General features: G+C 42.1%; 1 long non-coding RNA gene across 1 annotated transcript; it reads left to right on the forward strand.

Moving 5' to 3' along the window:
• The first annotated feature begins 822 nt into the window (after window positions 1-822).
• Window positions 823-17,370, forward strand: LOC308638186. Its single transcript, XR_014019769.1, has 3 exons — window positions 823-966; window positions 16,242-16,471; window positions 17,068-17,370. It is a non-coding gene; the product is annotated as an uncharacterized lncRNA (long non-coding RNA).
• Window positions 17,371-21,817: the final 4,447 nt, after the last annotated feature.

The following is a 21,817-nucleotide window of genomic DNA, read 5'->3' on the forward strand; positions in this document are numbered from 1 at the left end:
ATAAGAATGGCACCAATCTCAACAGAACTGGTGTTGGTATCAATGCATTAGTACATGCCAGGTTCTAGGCATAAGCCATCAAGGTTCACAGAATCAAGGCTTCTATTAATGTTGTCAGTGCAAATGATGTGAATTTTAAAACTTTAGATGTTTATTGTACTTACATTGTAAGTATTCATGAGACTATAATATTCAACTGCATCTCCAAGCCTCACATGCTGGTCACTCTGTAAAAGAACTCTTCCACTCCTCATCACGCTGGGTGTCAGAAATGGGGACTTCCCTAGCAAAGACACCCTGTCCCGAACAACGCAGCCTGGCTGATGTGACCTGGGCAGGCGCCCCGCACTGTGAATTTCAGGATTTGGAGATAGGGATTCGAACACATGGCAGCCGGGGACAGGAGAGAGGGACACAGCATCCAGCCTCAGCTGAGTCCCCCACCGTGCAGGTGCCGAGCAGGGAGAGGCGGGCGCCCAAGCCGAGCCCCGCACCAGCCAGTCCAGCGCGGAGTCGCCCCTGAAGCGCCCTCCCGAGCCACGACCCGGCCTGAGCATCCTGGACAACGGTTCCTCGCGCGCTCCCGCACGGCTACGTTGGGCCACCTGAGGGCCAACCGGACACAGCCGCCTAGACAAAGCGGGAAGTCCCTGTGCTCCCCAAATACGAAACCGCCCCCTCCCCCGCCCCGCGCCGTCGACGCCCGCGCAGAGGATTCTGGGTAATGTAGTCCCCCGGCCGGAACCCGCGCGAGCCGCGCCCACTCCGACCACGCCCACTCCGACCACGCCCACGCCCGGGACCGAGTGGCCGGAGCTGCCAGCGGCGCCCCCGGGGTCCCGGACGGTCTCGCTCCAGTTAAAGGGGACGCACCGGGAATTCCGTGGAGGGGACTGAGACCGGTCACAGAAAACTTGAGAGACACCTTATTTTAGATCTCAAAATCCAACCAACACAACAAGCCAGGTCAGTTCCATGCAAAAAGCGTGTCCACCCGTTATCTGGAAGCATACGAGTGTTATCTTTCTTTTCAGACCCAGGTAGACTGGTCCTTTAGAGTCAATTCTGTGGGATCAAGAACATTTGGGCAATGACAATAGAAAAACACTCTGGTCAGGGTCATGATGGGGAAGTCGCAGGGTGGCTCGAGCAGCTGGACACGAGTGGACCGAGCTCTGTCGCTGCGTCCCACCGGAAACATGCTGCCTGTGAAGTCAATCAGTGGCTGTACCGAACTCAGCAGCAAAACCATTTTTTCCACATTATTTGTCTTACTTGGTATCCTGAGATGTAGTCATCATTTCGGTAAGGAATTTAACGTAGGTCTGAATAGGAGGGCTGTTTACCAAGGAACACTTGCTGTGGAGACAGCATCTTCGTGGGGTCACTGGTGGAGGGTGTGTGAGGAGAGGCAGCTCATCCCTGAGAGAAAGGGTTGGGTTCCGCCAACCCATTTGCTGGGATTATCAATTACAGTGAAAATATCAAGAGTTAAGATTATCCTAGAAAATCAATTATGAAATGTGCAATGACTAAAAACGTTAAATATGGCCCACATAGTTCTGAGGGAACATATCTGTGACATGTGTACACAGTTAGACTCAATAGTTTGATCAAAGGACACTGATGTCTGAGAATCGAGAGAATGAGGTTGATGACATTGGAAACGTGGCTTTCACTTTTAAAGTGTGATTTTAAAAGAAATTTTAACTGAGAGGCTGAGAAATGTAAGTTTTAAAGGAGAGTAAGGAAAGCATCTGGATAGAGTTGCCAGAATCTTAAGAATGGGTGGAAAATCATATTGACCTCCAGCTTCAAGAATATTCAATTAATTTCTACTGTATTCCAGGCACTGTATTGTAGACACAAGAGACACATCAGAATGCAATGAGACGATAACTTGTACCCTAATTAGCCCTCCAGTAGACCTACATCATAGTCAAGAATAGTAGAGTATAAGTATGGGACTAAATAGTAAGATATATTTCATTTTATTTGTGATGATATGTGTGATGGTAAGAAAAGAACAAGATCAGGATCTTAAGAATTGGGGGATCAGAGCTGGACATGGTGTCCTTATATAACCTAAAGATTCTGTGTGTGTACTCTTAAAAAGTTGATCTCAGGTCTGGAGTTGTAGCTCAGTGGCAGAGTGCTTACCTTGCATGTGTGAGGTACTGGATTCCATTCTCAGTACCACATATAAGTAAGTAAATAAAATAAAGGCCCATCAACAAATATATATATATATATATATATATATATATATATATATATATATATATATTTTTTTTTTTTTTTTTTTTTTTGAAAAAGAAAAAGTTGACCTCAGAAGCAGAGAGTAGAATAGTAATTACAAGCAGCTAGGGAGGAAGAAAGATCAGTCAACAAGTAAACAGTATAATTATACAGGAGGAATAAGTTTTGTTGTTCTGTTGCAATAATTTGGGTGACTATAGTTAACAATATTGTTTTGTACATTCCAAAATAACTAAAAGAGAGGATTTTCAATTTTCTCACCATGAAGAAATGATATTTGAAATGACAGATATGCAAATACCCTTATTTAATAATTACATAATTTACACTGGGCATGGTGGTGCACGCCTATAATCCTGGTGGCTTGGGAGGCTGAGGCAGGAGGATCGCAAGTTCAAAGCCAGCCTCAACAAAAGCAAGGCGCTAAGCAACTCAGCAAGACCTTGTCTCTAAATAAAATAGGAAAAAGGGCTGGGGATGTGGGATGTGCCCCTGAGTTCATTCCCCAGTACCAAAATAAATAAATAGTTACATAATTTGTACATGTATCAAAACATTACACTGCATCCAATAAATATGTACAGCTATGTGTATTGATTTAAAATGAAACAAAAATACCTCAAAGTAACAAAAGAGTCATTCATAGGTCTGGGGTTGTGTCTCAGTGGTAGAGCGTTTGCCTAGCATATATGAGGCACTAGGTTTGATTCTCAGCACTGCATATAAATAAATGAATAAAATAAAAATATTGTGTCCATCACCCATATAAAAATAATTTTTTTTTAAAAAGTCATTCATCAGCAAGTAAACCAAACAGCATGTACAGAGTCCTTGTATTAGTTTTTTTGGGAACATAAAAGTTATATTTACTAGAACATAATTGGTGATTATGTCATTTCAAAGCATTTTATTTATCATATTTTATTAAAATTAAAGTGCACTGTGTTTCTCAGTCCTAAGATGCAAAACATATGTCCTATGAAAAAATTAAAAAAGGGCTGGGGTGGTGGCTCAGAGGTAGAGTGTTTGCCTACCATGCACGAGGCACTGGTTCAATCCTCAGCACCACATAAAAATAAAATAAAGAGGGCTGGGGATGTGGCTCAAGCGGTAGCGCGCTCGCCTGACATGCGTGCGGCCCGGGTTCGATCCTCAGCACCACATACCAACAAAGATGTTGTGTCCGCGGAGAACTAAAAAATAAATATTAAAAATTCTCTCTCTCTCTCTCTCTCTCTCTCTCTCTCTCTCTCTCTCTCTCCTCTCTCACTCTCTTTAAAAAAATAAAAATAAAATAAAGATATTGTTATAACTAAAAATAAATATTTTAAAAATGAAAAAATACATTCCATTTGATTCTGCTTACTGTCTTCTCTGACTCAAATTCTTACTACAGATCAATTTCACTAACATAGACACATTCAATTCAGTAATGCACTGAGCCCCTTTATATGCCATGTCTGCTTATTTATAAAGTTAACTGTGCACAAAATCTTCTAATCTCAATATAGCAAAAAATAATTAAGGTATTAGTGTCTCTATACAGCAAAAATCTAATGGGAAGAGATTACTCCATAACTGAATATATCAAGTGCACCCTATAATTCATATTAGCACTATGTATACAAAATGACTGTTACCCAATGCTTCTACTGCTTAATTCTCACCTGCCTGGCCTCACCACCTACTCACCTGTGGGTGTTTGGACTGTTCTGTGTAGGCTGAGGCTCCTTTCACATTGACATGATCTCACCCCCACCATTCTTGATGCTATCTCATACAAGACATGTTCATGTTCAGCCAGGAAGTATTAAGGAGTTAGAGTAACATCCCTGAGGTCAAACTAATCTATGTGGAATGAGAGCTGACAGATGGAGGATTCTCCCTCCCTCTGATTAGATAATTCTGGGAGATATTCTGTACACTTCTCTGGAGAACTTGGTACAACAAACCTGTGATGCCTACTAATGGGATATCCTAGTGACTCCATTATAATTCTAGAACTACATCTCAACCCAAAAGCGAACCTCATAAACTGCCAAGAAAAAGAAACTCTGTTTCCATAACCTACACCTTTCCAAGGTCCCTAAATACAAAAATCTGTTGTTATACAACCACCTGCTCCCAATGTCAATTATAGCTTGCTCTGGTTCCTAAATAAAAAACAAATTTTAAAAGATATAAAACCCTACTCAAATCATTCTGACTGCTGCACCACTCTCCCGAAGCGGACTCTGGGCATGGTGGTGCATGCCTGGCAGTCCTTCTCTCAATAAACTTTGCTTACTGAGCATGAGACTGTGCCTCAAAAGATTTCCCTGAGCATTCTGTCCTAACACCCACTAAAGTCCTCTTGACACTGTACTCAAGTAGTGGCTGGTATGAGAGTTCTCTAGAGGAACAGAATCAACAGTATGATTATACAGAGGGGATTAATTAGATTGGCTTATGAGACAGTCCACAAAACTGTCTGCAGCCTGGAGAGCTGGAAGAACCAGTATCTGTGCAGTCCAAGAGACTAAAGCCCCAGAACAGGAGGGACCAACGGTGCTACCCTAGTCCAAGACCAAAGGCTTCTGGAAACTCCCTAGAGAATCACTGGTAGAGTCCGCTTTGGGAGAGTGAAGATGCAAGAGTCCAATATCCTCAGGTGATCACAGCAACAAACAAGAACCCATTCAAGAAGAATCAAGCCTGCATCTGCTGCTGCTCCCTTGTTCTTCCAACTTTTATTCCATCCAAGTCACCATCCTATTGGACAGTGCTGCCCACGCTGAGGGAGGGTCTCCAGTTTGCTCTCCCACATGTCAGTCATTCCTAGACACACCCTTATTGACACAACCAGAAGCCACTTAATCATCTGCATTCCCTCAATCCAATCAAGTTGACAATTCAAATTAACCATTACATGGCTTTTTCTTCCTGCCTGCCTTACTCTCCAAGTCCTTCACTGTTGCCACCAACATCACCTTCCAAATGAAATGCATGCACAACAATGCTTGTCTCAGGCTCTGCTTCGGGGTAGGGAGCCCAGACTAACACTCTATTAGCTGGAAATATCCCCGGACAGAAAACCCTCAGGATTGTCTTTGCAGATGTTATGAGACAAATGCAAAAGAGTCCACTGCCTGGGTTGAATTTTCTTCCTTCCTTCCTTCCTTCCTTCCTTCCTTCCTTCCTTCCTTTCTTTCTTTCTCCCCCCCACATCTATCTCTCTATCTCTATCTCTCTTTCTTTTTTTTTTTGTTGTTATAACCATCCTGTTAAAGTTTATTATCTGTGGCCCCACTTTGCACAATCAGAAAGAAATTTCTTTGAATGAAACGACTGCTTCTCAACTGTAACTAAACCTTACCATTTTAATGGTATATTTGTGATGTCTTGTTTCCCATGGGAACTTCAGTTCATAAAACTCCAACACTTGACTTTAACTCATTGCCTCCTGACCTCCCCTCTCTGCTCCCCCACAAGCTTTCTAGGGTGAAATTCTCTCCTGAAGGGTTAGATGAATTAAAATATCTGCAGCTGAAATTCTGTCCTGAAGGGTTAGATGAATTAAAATGCCTGCAGTCTGTTTTCTCTTAAACTTCTCGGCCACAACATGGGGTTTCTATACCCACTCCTTGGGTAGTAGAGAAGGAGAGTTTATTACCTATATTTTGTGCTATGTGTGAGGGTTTTTTTTTTTTTTAGAGCATTGTAGTTCTCAGAGTAGCTGGATTCATCCCAGCAAAACCATACATGCATGGAACCTGACCCACTCCATTTCAGACCCCATTCCTCCCCAAGTCCCCCACTTCTCCTCCCTCCCTCTCTTCTCCACTGATGTCCCCTTGCTGATCCATTATCCCTTCTGGACTGATGCTTTCCATACATATGCATAAATAAATTCCCTGTGGTATATTTATATACGAATGTAATGTGATTTTGTTAAATTCATTCCACCAGTCCTCTCCTTTCCCATTTCTCCTCCCTCTTGGTATTCTTCTATTCTGCTTATCTTCCCTACATCTTTATGATATCCAATCCCCAAACTATCACCTTCTTTTCATTATTTGGCTTTAGTTTCCACTTATAAGAGAAAACATTTGATCCTTGATTTTGAGTCTGGCTTATTTCACTTAGCATGATATTCTCCAGTTCCATCCATCTACCAGCAAAAGCCATTATTTCATTCTTCTTTATGGCTGAGTAAAACTACATTATGTATACATACCACATTCATCCATGATGGGCACCTGAGCTGGTTCCATAATTTGGCTATTGTAAATTGTGCTGCTACAAACATTGAAGTGACTGTATCATTTCGATATGCTAAGGTTAGTTATTTGGGATGAATACTGAGGAGTGGGATAGCTGGGTCATATGATGGTTCCATTCTTAGTTTCTTTATTAAACTTTATACTGTTCTCCAGAGTGGTTGCAGTGTGCCAACAATATACCTTTCCCCCAATATCTTTGCCAGTGTTTATTTGTGTTTGTATTCTGGATAACTGACTAGAGTGAGATAAAATCTTAGCATAATTTTGATTTGTATTATCATGATAACTAGAGATGTTAAAAAATTATGTATTTATTGGTCATCTGGTTTCTTCTTTTGAGAAATGTCTGTTTAGTTATTTTGCCCATTTATTTATTGGGTTTTTTTTGTTTTGTTTTGTTTTTAGTTCTTTATTCTGGATGCTAACCCCCTGTCAAAGGAGCAGCTGGCAAAGATCTTCTTCCATTCTGTTAGATCTCTCTTCCGACTCTTAATCATTTCCTTTGCCGTGCAGAAGCTTTCTAATTTGATGGCACCTTATTGATTTTTGGTTTTATTTTTGAGCTTTAAAGATCTTGTTAAAGAAGTTGGTGCCAGCACCAATATGATGGAGGGTTGACCTTATGTTTTCTTCTAGCAGTGGCAAATTCCTGGTCTAATTCCTAAGTCTTTGATCCATTTGATTTGACTTTTGTGTGGAATGAGAGACAGGCATCTAGTTTTATTCTTCTACATATGTATATCCAGTTTTTCCAACACCATTTGTTTAAAAGGCTGTCTTTTCCCCAACATATATTTTTTTTATATCTCTATCAAGCATCAGGTGGTTTTAAGAATTTGGGTTTGTCGCTGTGTCTTCTATTCCATTCCCTTGGTCTTCATGTTAATTGTGATGCCAATACCGCGCTGTTTTTGTTACTATAGCTTTGTGGTATAATTTGAGATCAGATAGTGTGATACCTCCTGCATCCCTCTTCTTGCTCAGGATTTCTTTGGCTATTTTGGGTCTTTTATTCTTAATCAATTTTAGGACTTTTTTCTCCTAGTTATGTGAAGAATTTTATTGGCATTTTGATGAGGATTACATTGAGTCTGTACATCACATTTGGTACCATGGCCATTTTGACAATATTAATTCTGCCTACCCAAGAGCATAAGAGGTCTTTCCATCTTCAAAGGTCTTCTTCAACTTCTTTCTTCAGTGTTCTATAATTTTCATTGTAGAGGTCTTTCACTTCTTTTGTTAATTTAATTCCCAAGGTGTTTTTGTTTGGTTGGTTTTTAGTTTTTTGTTTTCTTGAGGTTATTGTGAAAGGGATAGTTTTCCTGATTTCTTTCTCAAAAGAGTTGCCGTTGATTTATACACAATGGAGTATTACTCTGCTTTAAAAAATGACAAAATCATAGAATTTGGAGGGAAATGGATGGCATTAGAGCAGATTATGCTAAGTGAAGCTAGCCAATCCTTAAAAAACAAATGCCAAATGACTTCTTTGATATAAGGGGAGTAACCAAGGACAGGATAGGGACGAAGAGCTTGAGAAGAAGATTAACATTAAACAGGGATGAGAGGTGGGAGGGAAAGGGAGTGAGAAGGGAAATCGCATGGAAATGGAAGGTGATCCTCAGGGTTATACAAAATTACATATAAGAGGAAAGGAGGGGTAAGAGAAAAATAATACAAGTGGAAGAAATGATTTACAGTAGAGGGGGTAGAGAGAGAAAAGGGGAGGGGAAGGGAGGGGAGTAGTAGAGAATAGGATAGACAGCAGAATACATCAGTCACTAGAATGGCAATATGTAAATCAATGGAAGTGTAACTGATGTGATACAGCAATCTGTATACGGGGTAAAAATGGGAGTTCATAACCCACTTGAATCAAACTGTGAAATATGATATATTAAGAACTATGTAATGTTTTGAACGACCAACAATAAAAAAAATTAAAAAAAAAAAGAGTTGCCGTTGGAGTGTAGGAAAGCTATTGATCTATGAATGTTGATCTTTAACCTTCCAGCTACTTTGCTAAATTCATTTAGAAGCCCTAGAAGTCTTCTGGTAGAGTCCTTGGAGTCTTGTAGATGTAGGATCTTGTCGTAGGCAAACAGGGATAATTTGTCATTTGTCTTCTTCTTTTCCGATTTTGATCCCTCTAATTTCCTTCTCTTGCCTAATTGCCCTGGCTAGAGTTTTGAGAACCATACTGAACAGGAGTGGTAAGAGTAGACATCCTTGTCTTGTTCCTGATTTTAGAGCAGATTTTGTTTCTTGATAAGGTCAGAAACATGACAGAAAAGGAGTGAGGATCCTGAGACTTAGGATGGGGTTATTTAATCAGTCAATCCTAAAAACTTCAAATCCTGCCTCCTCTGCAAACTCCAGCTAGCAATTGCAGATCCCTCCCATTTGGCAATTTGAGAGCCATAAAACTGGACCCTTGTGGAGTTCGCAGTGAAGCAAATTGACATCCATGAGTGACTCCATTCTGTACTATGGCTCCATCTTGTACTTGAGGACATTCTTCTCTAGATAGATTTTGTGAGGAAACCAATCAGGTGTAGGAAAGTTCAAAACAACTCGTGCTACACACAGCCCACTAGCATCTCAGTTCTGCAAACAGAACTTTTCCAAGAAAATTATGACCCTATCCAGGAAGGAAAGTTAAACATTAACAGGAGAAAAACATCTTGTATTTTTATAGTGAAATTTCCTGCTTGCTGGCATGTAGGGCTCTCCCTTATCACAAGAATGAGAAGCCCAACGGCTCATTTGCTCAGCTCACTCATTCATGGTTTAAACTACTCCATGAGTTAGTTTTCCTTTATTTCATTGCACCTGCAGACTGTAAACCAAAGGACCTGACATTCTGTAAGCCCTTTTGGTAAGGAAGTCAAATAAATTTCCTGGTCCCAAACTGTGTTGCAATGTTTCCAATGTGTCAAAGACCAACACTGTGAACATTTCACAGTGAGAACATTTCACAGGGAGAAGATCAACCCTTTCAAGGCATGCCCCCAGTGATCTGCTTTCTCCAACTGTCCCACCTTCCAGTAGTACATTCAGCCATCTTTTTCTTTTTCAAGTGTCCTCATTCACAATGTAGATCAGGCCTGGTCTGAGGTGTCCGTGGGGTAAATGTCCTCTGCCTCCTCTTTCTGTACAGTGTAAGCACATAGTCTATGGCAATCACCAGGAGGCCATCCATTCAGCTATCAATGGATTCATCCAGCAAATAGATTAACCCACTGATGAGATCAGAGTCTTCATGTTCTGATCACTGCCTAAAAACCCCACCTCCGAACCTCCATGCTTTTAATACATGAGCTTTGGAGGACATTCCAGATCCAAACCCTAACAGCAGCACTCCTGGAGACTTAAACAAGGCAGTGCCAGTGCTATTCATCAAGGCCCATTTTAATTCACCTGTGTATCTCCTGAAAACATATAGAGGAGGTATTTTAGTCCATTTTGTGTTGCTATAATAAAATACCAGAGGCTGGGTACTTTAAAAAGAAAAGAGATTTGTTTGGCTCATGATTCTTGTGCCTGGAAAGTCTAAACAGCATGGCATCAGCGTCTGACTGTGCCAAAACTGGCAGAGAAGTGGAAAGGGAACCAGCCACATGCAGGAGGAGCACGTGTGTGAGCAATGAAGCATGACAACAGGCAGGGGCCAGACTCTTCATAATCCACTCTGGGGAACTCGTCCTCCAAGGGCTATATTAATCTTCTCAGAGGACAGTGTATCCATGCTCCAATTATCTTTCTTTTTAAAATATTTTTTTAGTTGTAGATGGACACAATACCTTTATTTTATTTATTTTTATATGGTGCTGAGGCTCAAACCCAGTGCCTCACACTTCTTAGGCAATTGCTCTCTCACTGAGCCACAATCCCAGCTCTCTAATCATCTCTTAATGGCCCACCATATTAAAATCATTACAGTAAGAACCTAGCTTCCAACTAGAGAGGAAAAAAGGGAGAAAAGGTGGGAGATGGTCACTTATGAAAATAGAAGGGAGACTAGTAGAGGAAATAGACCTGGGGGAGAGGATGTGGGAGGTAAAGGGGAGGTATTGGGGAATGATGTTGACTAATTTATATTTGTAATCTCATTACTATGTATAGTTGTAATGCACCAATTATGGGGGGAAATGATGCACAAAATATGGGAGATTTTTTTATATAGTTAAATAAAAAGGTTAAAAATAGACAAAGATCCAGCACATGAACGTTTGGGGTACCCACTAAAACCATCTCTAAACTGCAGTAGAAGTCCATAAGAGACATAAAGCCAAAGATCCATAGCCAAGGCTGAGGTCATGAAGCCTGCCTCGGTGGTCACAGACATGTGTGTCTCTTCGCAGGCTCTCAGGCGCACAAACCTGCTCTCAGACCACAGTTGAGGGGGGGAGCTGATTTATAGGGCTATTTCAAGATCCATAATGGGGGCCAAACACTGAGGGGTTTTCCTCCCTCCTGGTCTTGGTGGGGAATAACTGCTCTCAGACCACCACTGGGAGAGGTTGGAACAGGGATCCAGGACCATGCAAAATCCTCTTTGGGACCAAGGTGGGCAGTCTTGGCATGGTGGCATACATGGCCTTATCTTTCAGGGTCTCTGACGAGGCAGATCAGCTCCCAGACTGCAGCTGTGGGGCCATGATTCAGGGCTGTTTCAGGATCTGCTGAGACCCAGGTGGGCAGGCCCGTTGGATGGCATAACAGGCAAGTTTCCCAGAAGTTCTCTGCACAGGTGAGATTGCTTTGGCCAAGAGGGGTTTGAGCCAGGATTCAGGGCCCCTGAGGACAAGTCTGTTTCCTGCATGAAGTCTGCTGTCATTCTTACCCTTGTTTCTCCATTTCTCTGGATGTTGTTAAAATATTTTTTAAAAAGAATATTGGTTTAAAGACCCTGCTTATGATTGTGCCTAAGTATAGCGTTTCTTCATGTTTCTTAAGCTGAAGGTCAATTGAGTTTTGTGGATTGGTAGGATGATAATTTTGATCAAATTTGAAAAATGTAGGGCCAATTAACTATGGACTGGCCTAAAGGCTGTCTCAGAGCTCACTGGGACAGACTTTTTGTCATTTAAAAATTTTTTTTTTTTCTGGGCTGGGGATGTGGCTCAAGTGGTAGTGCACTTGCCTAACATGCGTGAGGCACTGGGTTCGATTCTCAGCACCACATAAAAATAAAATAAAGATATGGTGTCCACCTGAAACTAAAAAATAAATATTTTAAAATTTTTTTTCTTTTCTCCCTTTTTTTTTTAAAGAGAAAGTGAGAGAGAGAGAATTTTTTAATATTTATTTTTTAGTTCTCGGCGGACACAACATCTTTGTTTGTATGTGGTGCTGAGGATCGAACCCGGGCCGCACACATGCCAGGCGAGCACGCGAGCGCGCTACCGCTTGAGCCACATCCCCAGCCCTCTTTTCTCCCTTTTGATAGTATCTATTCCTCTCTCTTTCAAACACATTAGTGTTTCCTTTTGCAGTGTTTAATCTGCTATTAATTCCATCCAGTGGAATTTATTTTCTATCTATACAAATGTGATTTGAGTCATTTTGTACCTCTGTTTTGGCTTCCATCTGCATATGCTCCTCTCCCTTCTTGAACATTTAATACAAGTTGAGTAACTTTGAGAATGTTTTTCTTCTCTGATTCTACATGTCTATCATGTCTGAGTCTGTTTATATAGACTGGTTTTCTGATAATAAGGCATACTTTCTTTTGCATGTCTGCTAATTATTTTTGGATGCAAACTATTATGAAATTTAGTTTTTTAGGTGCTGAATAGTTCTGTACTTCTGTAAACATTCTAGAGTATTGTTCTGTTACTTGGAAATTGTATGAGCCATTGGAAGCCTTTTAAAAGTCTTTTTAGGTGGGCAAAAAAGCAGCATATGCTATAGTGAATTTTAATGCTTTTTTGGATGAATGACTTAATGATCCATGAGCAAGTTAGGATATTCTTCTCTGGCTGATAGGAACACAAACTACTTCCAGCCCTGTGTAAATTCCAGACGTTGTTAGCCTTGCTACTTTCAGGTGGTTATTCTCTGTTAGTATGGTTCAAATGTTTCCCCAAAGTTCATGGGTTGGAAACTTAATCTCCAAAGCAATAGTGTTAGGAGATGGTGCCTTTTTTAAATTTTTTTTTAGTTGTAGGTAGACACAATATCTTTATTTATTTATTTATTTATTTTTATGTGGTGCTGAGATTCAAACCCAGTGCCTAACGCATGCCAGGTAAGTGATCTACCACTGAGCTACAATCCCAGTCCCAGAGGAGATGAGGCCCTTTTATGCTTTTATTAGTACATTATAGTTACACATAACAGTTGGCTTCGTTTTTTAAAAATATTTTTATTAGTTGTTGATGAAATTTTTTATTTATTTGTATGTGGTGCTGAGAATCGAACCCAGTGTCTCATGCATGCTAGGCAAGCACTCTGCCACTGAGCCAACGTCCCAGCCCCAGTTGGCTTCATTTTGACATCATCCTACATACAAGTGCATCATTTCCCCCCCATAATTGGTGCATTACAACTATACATAGTAATGAGTTTATAAATCTAAATTAGTCAACATCATTCCCCGATACCTCCCCTTTACCTCCCACATCCTCTCCCCAGGTCTATTTCCTCTACTAGTCTCCCTTCTATTTTCATAAGTGACCATCTCCCACCTTTTCTCCCTTTTTTCCTCTCTAGTTGGAAGCTTGGTCCTTACTGTAATGATTTTAATATGGTGGGTCATTAAGAAATGATTAGAGGGCTGGGATTGTGGACCAGAGAGAGAGCAATTGCCTAAGAAGTGTGAGGCACCGGGTTTGAGCCTCAGCACCACATAAAAATAAATAAATAAAATAAAGGTGTTGTGTCCATCTACAACTAAATTTACTTAGGGAGTAAATTTTATTTACTTCATAAAATATGGGACCTTCAGGAGGTGATTTCATCATGAGAACTCTGCCCTCATGAAAGAATTACTGTCATATCACAGCAATGGGCTCATTGTTGTGAGAGTGGATTTGGTATAAAAGTGATTTCAGGGGTGGGGATGTAGTTCAGTGGTAAAGCATATGCTTAACATGTACAAGGTACTGGGTTTCCCCCAACCATCACTCAGCCCTCTTTCCTATTCTCTCTCTCTCTCTTATATATATATATATATCTCCATTTGATGTATGTATTTCACCATGTTATAAGCAAAGGGAAGATCCTTAGCAGATGCAGCCCTTCCATCTTGGATGCCCCAGCCTCCAGGGTAGTAGTTAAGTCCACTCTGTTGTTTATTAATTATTCCATCTGCTGTATTCTGTTATAACAACTGAAAATGGACTAAGACCCCTAGTCTTGGGCTGTTTTGTCATATGCACACACTGAGCAGTATTCATTGAAGACTGATTGGGATTTTCTGCCAAATCCTGGAGTTTCCTCTCTCTGTGAAACTCTCTTGTCTCTGGTATTCTGTCTTGCAAATTTAGCCACTTTTGCTAAACCTTAGACTCCAGACTCTGTCTCATGAATTCAGAAACTGTGAGTTTTCTTGGAAATTCTAGGGCTGGAGATTTTAATTTAGAAGTTGTGGGTAAAGTTGCAAAGTCAGATAATATCACTAAGAAAATGAGTATAAATAGAAAAAAAAAAAAAGAGTGATCGTGGTATAGGACACAAGTAACCAGGAAAAAAGCTGAGAAAGATCTTCCAAAGAAATAGGAGAAGAACTTAAACACTGTCACATCATGAAGGTCAAACAAACAAAGAGAAAGAGACAGTGACAGGAGAAGGAAGACAGAAAGATGTCTCAAATGAATAATCACCTTCTAAATCTATGTCAATTAAATCATTAATCTACAATGAGAAGCTGGACAGGTCCAGCCTGACTTTTTAAATATTGGTCATTTTTCTCATTTAAAAAAATAATGCAATTTTACATGATTCAACATACTGTCTTTTTTATATCTTTAACTGGTGTTGTGTCTATCTGGATGCTTTCTCTTCTCTCACAATGGCCATTTATCTATCCCTCTATTAAAACTAGACTCTAAACTGTAGTCATAACCAGGTTATAATAGAAAGATTCTGCTTGAAATTCTTATTTTTTTCTTTAGTTCATTTTAAGCACTTACACTTTTAGATAAACTTTAGCTCAATCTTCATTAGAACACAGAATTTTTTAAATGGATTTGAGAATCATGTTTTGTTTTGTTGGCACTAGGGCTTGAACCCGGGGTGCTTTACCACTGAGTCCCCAGTTCTTTTAACTTTTTAGTTCTATTTATTTATTTATTTATCTTTTGGTGCCAGGGACTGAACCCAGAGGCCCTTAACCACTAAGCCACATCCCCAGGCTCATTTTTAGTTTTTGTTTTGAGACAGGTTCTCACTAAGTGATGAAGGCTGGCCTTCAACTTGAGATCTTCCTGCTTTAGTCTCTTGAGTCTCTGGGATTACAGGTACACACCAATGCACCAAGCAGGAGTCTTTGACATTTCTTTTTTTCAAGCATGAGTCTTTGACGTTTCTTTTTTTCTTTCTTTCTTTTCTTTTCTTTTCTTTTTTTTTTTTTTTTTAGTTGTAAGTGGACCCAATACCTTGGTTTATTTATTTTTATGTGGGGCTAAGGATTGAATCCAGGCGCCTCACAAATGCTAGGCAAGCACTCTACCGCCGAGCCACAACCCCAACCCAGTCTTTGACATTTATACAATAAAAATTTACCCCATACAAGGCCATCATTTAGGCTTTCATCTATTCAAATTTTATTTTGTACTTCTCAGTAATATTTTAAGCCTTTTAATATAACCCGTGCATTTAATGCTTAGTCTAGAAGAAGGCCCAGCATTGGATAGATAAAAAAATCAATGTATTGAATGAGCAAACAGGTGAATTAAAATACTTATGTTAAGAACTGGTACGTAGCTTAGTAGTAGAGTACTTGCCTAGCATGTGTGATGCCCTGGGTTTAATAAACCAGCATCATTGGGGCTGGGGATGTGGCTCAAGCAGTAGCGCGCTCACCTTCACCTGGCGTGTGTGCGGCCCGGGTTCAATCCTCAGCACCACATACAAACAAAGATGTTGTGTCCGCCGAGAACTAAGAAAAAATAAATAAATATTAAAATTCTCTCTCTCTCTCTCTATCCCCCTCTCTCTCACTCTCTCTTAAAAAAAATAAATAAAATAAAATAAACCAGCATCACAGAAATAAAAACAATTAAAAAAAATAAAATCCTGGGATGGGTATATAGCTCAGTTGGTAGAGTGCTTGCCTTACATGCACAAGACCCTGGGTTCAATCCCCAGCATAATAATAACAATAATAATAATAATAATAAATGCTTATGTTCAGAAAAGAATCAGGACTCAAGACTCTAGCCTTTTAGCCCCAAGTCCCAAGTTCAGCTGTCTGAATGTGACCTTATTGTGTCCTAATGGCCCAGGAGGGTAGAGAGATGCTACTGATTATGTCACGTTTCTTGAGGCCCCTTGTCACCGGAGCCCAGCACTGCTCTAGGGTCCCTTTCTTGTAGTCTCCTGGTAAATGAAAGTACCCATTTGACATTTTTAGATGTAAGCTCAGAGGGGTCATGTCACTTGTCCCAGGTAGCACACCTGGGTGAGACCTCAGGGCCCGAGCTCTCTTCATGACATCAGCCTCCCTTCAGAGTGAGACTCTGCCATCCGCTCTCTTTTCCCATCCTCCAGGCCAAGGTTATGCGGGGCTCCAGTGCCAGGGGAAGAACCCAAGAGCAGCAGTGGCCTGGGGTGTCCCTGCAGGAAGGTCAGCCTCCTTGGAAGACATCAACTAAGAAGTAGAAAATGGCAACCGCTACTGGGAGATGAAGAGGATTTGTGATGAGTGCACCATGTCATCTCCCTAGTCACTCGACAATGACTGGATGGACATTGGAAGGGCTAGAGGCCCTGCGACAGCGGTAAGGACAGCACCCACATATGCCCTCAGTAGCTCTTAACTCCATTTTTATCCTTCCAGGCTGGTGAAGCTGCAGTCAAGTACATTATTTTTTTTCAAGGTTGCCTTTATTTTATTTTATTTTTTTATGTGGTGCTGAGGATGGAACCCAGTGCCTCACACGTGCTAGGCGAGCACTCTACCACTGAGTTATAGCCCCAGCCCTAGGGACATTATTTAGTCCTCACACAGTCCCCATTTTACAGCCTCAGAAGAACAAAATGGCTTGTCTGTAGTCATACAGCCAGTGAGTGGCAAGGCCTACATTTATCCTGGTTCTGCCTGACCCTAGAGCCCATGCTCTGAGTGCCACACATGTCACATGTCACACAGCACACAGACCTCAGGTGCACAGAGCGGAGCTGCAGGTGTTTTATTAGAGTCAGCCTAATAAAGAGAATCAGGTGGGGACAGGTGCCTGGATTCCAGCTTCAGGTGAAAAAAGAGAACAGGGTGGGGAGATGGAGGTCAGGTCAGACATCGGGGGCAAAGGTTCAACACTTCAGTGTCGACTGGTCATGGAAGGTTGAAAAGGCCTTTTTAAATTTTGTTCTTCAGTGATTCCACATAGAAGAGGAGACATTCTTGGCCTGCAGTAATGGAGACCTGGGAGAGAATAAGACACAGAGAGAGAGATGGCTCATGGAGGTCCCAGACCTTTGGTTGAGCTATTCAGTCTCCCCAGGACCACCCTCCTCCTCATCCACAGGGACAAAATCTTCTCCTCAGTGACTCAGCTCCATTTCCAGCAAGAAATATGAGCCTGCAGGTCCACCCCTGGAGAGGGGCTGCAGCCATTCAGGCCAAGATGAAGAAGGCTTCCTGACACTATGACACTGTCCAGAGGGAGCCCCATCAACCACCCGGCCAGGGAGGGAAGGAGATGAAAAGGTTCTGAAGGGAACGGTGGGGACTGGGTCTGAGGGTGGTGTAAGGTGGCTTGAGTCTGAGTTTTCGTCAAGTCTCCTGTACCTGAGACCATCTGTGAGGTCTATGGGATGGATGAAAAGTGTGTGTCCATGTTGTCAACAATCTCGTGTGCCCTGTGTGCAAATATCTATCAGTACATGAAATTCTGTTTCTTGAAAAACATCTCATTTTTCAGAATCAAACACTAAAAAAATAACACATTGGGGGAAAAAAATAAGGTGAGAAACCAACTATTCAAAAATCTGTGTAACAAGAACAATAAGAAGAAATAAAAAAGATATGTCACCAGAAAATACATCGAGCTGCTGTGGTAAGCAGGGGCAGGTACCTAGAGGCCACTTCCAAAACCTCAGGCATCCAAACCATGGAGTGGAAATTCTGGCTGGGGAAACTGAGATGATATGGAATGGCAGCAGGGCTCCATCTGAGCCAGTGGAGTGGACTAGCTTTCCAAGTGGGCACTAGAGGAAGTGAAGCTGGCCACTAGGCAGAAGACTTCTAATTTCCTAAACTAAGAACTGATGGGCTCCTGTCTGTGCAGGATACTTTCTTTGCTGCCCAGAGTTAAAATTCTACTCCAGCTCTGCTAGCTTCTCCTAACCTAGGGGGAAAAAAAATCACAGGACTCGACACGTTTTCTATGTGGCACTGATATTATTCTCCTATTTACCTGTTGTATGTGAGCTGATTGGTGCTATAGGAATGAATGGCAGCAGAAAAGGCTGGATGTGCACATGGCAAGCTCTTGCATATGACATCGCTATGGGGACGAGCAAGGGTCTATGCGCTCAGTTGTAGATCTCACCTCTCGTGCATGATTGCATGATCTGTTTGTACCTGGCATCCTATGACATGTTGTGTGTGGGGTGGAGCGGGGCACTTAGAGAGCACGTTACCATGGCAATCAAATCCAAGCCCTTGGCTGATAATCCATTTTCATTGTAGCAATCCTGGATTTTTTCCATGGCTGCCTTTTCTGGTTCGGTAAAATTAGCCACTTTAAGGGAAGCATCCAATAATGATTTGCTTCCAAGAGCTAATGTAGAAAAGATTCCATAAAAAAGAGGGCAGGCTTCTGCTGAAAACACAAACAGGAAAACACTTCGTTAAAAGAGCTACTGGGGGAAGAGGTTGAGCTTCATGTTTCTCCGCCATTTTTATCGAGTGTTGTCTCCTGACTCATCTTCCACAGAGACCTGCCCTCCCCCAGGACTGCCATCCCAGAGAGAAAGCACATAGTCCCTGAGGCACTCCAGAAGCGGGAGGTGTGAGAAGCCAGGACTAAAGAGCCTGCTGCCCGGGGCATACCAGCCCACCTGCTTCTGGTCTTCACATAAGCACCCCCATCCCAACTCACTCTCCCTTACTGTATCCCCAACAAATGGCCCTTCCAGCACCAGACCTCTCCCTCCACTTGAAAACAGAGTGCTTTAGAGGTTTTCTGCAGGACTCTTTGACTTCCCAGATGTGCCCTGAATCCTTCCCTAGAAGCAGTTTGGAGATCATCATGGGAGGGTGGAGTGAGACAGAGTGGGCAAAGGTCAGGAAGGTCATCTGTCCCCTCCTTCCCACTCTCACCAGTCTGGAAGCCCAGCTCTCTGGTCACCAGCAAGACCAGCACAAGCAGTATCCCCTTCATGGTGCAGGCTGCTGGAATGCTCTGCTCAGGGAAGGGTTTCTACTGCCTTATAAGCCACTGGCTCCCTGAGCCCAGCCCTCACCCCTCCCAAGAGATCCCTGTAGGCAGGGACCTGGTACACACAGTTCACCCAGGGTTCCTGAGTACCGGAAGCCCCTCCCACTCTGAGGAGCAAATTGCTGGAGATGTTTATCTTGGTGCTGTCTGCTTTTGGAGAGAAGTGGCAGTACCTTTGCCAAAAGATCCTCATGACCTGACCTTTCTCCTGGGCTCCATTCTGAGCCAAATGCTCTGTTGTCCCAGCCCCAACTTTACCTCTATTTCCTGGCTACATCCTTCTCCCTCCTCTCCTGGCTCCAACATGCAGAACTCCCTCAAAATGTAGAGATAAAACCACGGGAGTCAAGGACAGGTCTGTGTCACTAGAGGTAACCCAAACATCCTCCAGAAAACTGACATTTTGCCTAAGTTTAAGACTTGTGGAAAAATGTGTAGGCCTGGGCCTGATTGGGGCCACTTGAGCATCTTAGCTGCTGCAGTCTCCAGATTGGGCCTCCAAGGGTAGGTGACTCTGAATCACTCCCTGCTAAGGATGTCCCAAAGCATGTGGCCATGTGGTGTCCTTAGGGTGCTGGCAATGCTCTCGTTTTACTCACCAACTGGATCATTCCAACGGCTTCCCTATCACGCTTAAGGGAGCTAATTCCCAGGCCCCTTATTGATCTCCTATGGCTCCAGCCAGTTCCCTTCTCCTAGCTGACTCCCCCTTCAGCAGGAGAGATTTGAACTGCATAGGCCGTCCAGTAACATCAGGGAGAAGCAGGCAGAGGGACTCATCTCCTTGCATTGGAAACCTAAGTTGTCCTCAGCCCCGTAGACCTGAGGGCTGGAGTTCTACTGGCCAGAGAGCTGATTGACCCAGAGGTGTTACTCCATCTGCTCAGACTCTCAAGAGCTCAGCTCAACCTACCCTAGGAAAGCAGGTTGTTGTCACAAATAAAATGAGCTTGTCAGAGTTAGAGGTGCCACTCAGTGGTAGAGCACTTGCCTAATATACCCAAGGACCTGGGTTTGAGTCCCAGCATGAGAGAGAGAGAGGTTATTCATGAAAGCCTGAAAAAAAACTCCCCTTAGTCAAAATACTATATTATTTACTTTGTTCCAGAACAAAGTAAATAATATAGTATTGGACTGGAACCAATAATATAGTATAAAATAATACAGGTGAGACCATGCTGATAAAAATAAATGATTGAATAACTAAATAAGTGGGGAAGAGAAGGCAAATATTCCTTATAGAAGAAATTTCAAATAGTGCAGGTCGATCCTACCCCACAGCGGGTGGCTCTTGTTTCTTCTCCCTCTTGGAGAGTGGACAAGATGTCTCCAAAGGAAAGAAGAGAAAAAGGGGAAAACATCAAGTCGTGATGGTGAAAACACCTGCAATCTCAGCTACTCTAGAGGCTAAGCCAGGAGGATCACAAGTTCAAGGCCAACGTGAGCAATTTCGTGAGACCTTGTCTCAAATTAAAATAAAAAGGGCTGGGGGATGCGGCTCAGGGGTAGAGCAAGACCCCAGGTTTAATCCAGGAGAAAGAGGGAGAGAGAGAAGGAAGGGAGGGAGGGAAGGAGGGAGAGAGGGGAAACAGTCAAGAAGCCTGGTTAGTGTTAATCAAGTGATCCAGTGATAACCAGGATAAGACGTGTTCGTGTCATGTTGCTCTGATCCAGTGTGAGAAGGGCACCTGACTTCTGTGGTGTCTTCTCAAAAACCACTTATGAGGAGGGGGAGGTAACTCAGTGACAGAGTGCTTGCCCAGCATGCAAAAGACCAGGAGATCAAGGGACGGGAGGCAGAGGGGGAAGAGGATGGAGAAAAAAGAAGAAAGGAAGAGACTTCAGTTTCGAGCACATTCTACAATATCTGGCCAGACCTCCTCGAGATTGCCAAGGTCATAAAAACAAAGAAAGATTGAGAAATTGTCACAGACCAAAGGACAGCTAACAAATGGAGCTCAGCACTTGGCACCTCTTTACCAACGGCAGTTACCGGTTGTGAATCCTGTTTGGCACTGTGTTCTTTTTTAATCTATTTATTTTAGTGTCCATATTAATTATATGAGTGGTGGGTTTTGTTGTGGCCTAGTCATGCATACACAAAAGTATAAATTTTTTTCTAGCTTCTATATATGAGAGAAAACATATGATACTTTTCTCTCCAACTCTAATCAATTTCGTTCAAAATTGTGGTCTCCAATTCCATCCATTTTCCTGAAAATGACATAGTTTAGTTCTTCTTTATGACTGAATAAAGCTCCATTGTGTATATATACCATTTTTTCTTTTGTTTTTTTATAGCTTTATAGAGGTGAAATTGAAGGACGATAAAATGCACATATTTGAAGTATGCAATTTGATCAGTTTTGACATATTTTGACAGGTATATAACCAATACAATCAACATAAAAAGCATTTCCACAACTTTTTTTAAGAAAAAATTAAATCATGCAGCCTGTGTTTCCTGCATGATTTATTACATTACAAATCAATTACCTTGGGCTGGGGATGTGGCTCAAGCGGTAGCGCGCTCGCCTGGCATGCGTGCGGCCCGGGTTCGATCCTCAGCACCACATACAAATCAATTACCTTGGGCTGGGGTTGTGGCTCAGTGGTAGTACACTTGCCTAGCAGGTGTGAGGCACTGGGTTCAATTCTCAGCACCACATATAATAAATAAAG

Source organism: Spermophilus citellus, assembly GCF_964194105.1.
Source record: "Spermophilus citellus genome assembly, chromosome: 18".
Classification (NCBI taxonomy): domain Eukaryota; kingdom Metazoa; phylum Chordata; class Mammalia; order Rodentia; family Sciuridae; genus Spermophilus; species Spermophilus citellus.